The sequence below is a fragment of the Theobroma umbraticum genome, unplaced genomic scaffold (assembly GCF_002168275.2).
Source record: "Theobroma umbraticum cultivar Fairchild unplaced genomic scaffold, ASM216827v3 scaffold_95.0, whole genome shotgun sequence".
NCBI lineage: Eukaryota > Viridiplantae > Streptophyta > Magnoliopsida > Malvales > Malvaceae > Theobroma > Theobroma umbraticum.
In genome coordinates this window covers 9,073,706-9,074,015 of record NW_018397257.1, presented here as the reverse complement: position 1 = coordinate 9,074,015, position 310 = coordinate 9,073,706, and the positions used below count along the sequence as shown (strand labels likewise).

Here is a 310-nt window from a genome sequence, read left to right as displayed (position 1 = left end):
AAGATCCTTCTTGTCACCAATTTGTTTTAAGGGTTTGCTTGCCACTCAAAATATAACATATACAAAATTAAAAATGTAAATGAAAATTGATAAAATAAATAAATATATTTTTCAAAATATTTAAGCACATATCTATAATGAAAGTAAATTATAATTTTTTAAAAAAATTTCATCCTATTTTTTTACCATAAATATAAAAGTATTAATATTTATCAATTGTATAAAACATCTAAAACTTATATTTATAAATGTATATTCATTAAGTAATATAATTGAAATATTTTTTATTATAATTATTAATAAGATTTAT

At 15.2% G+C, this 310-nt stretch overlaps 1 pseudogene; it reads left to right on the top strand.

Annotated features, from left to right (window-relative positions):
* Positions 1-310, top strand: part of LOC110412880 (gibberellin 2-beta-dioxygenase 8-like) — a 3,689-nt pseudogene that overhangs the window by 506 nt on the left and 2,873 nt on the right.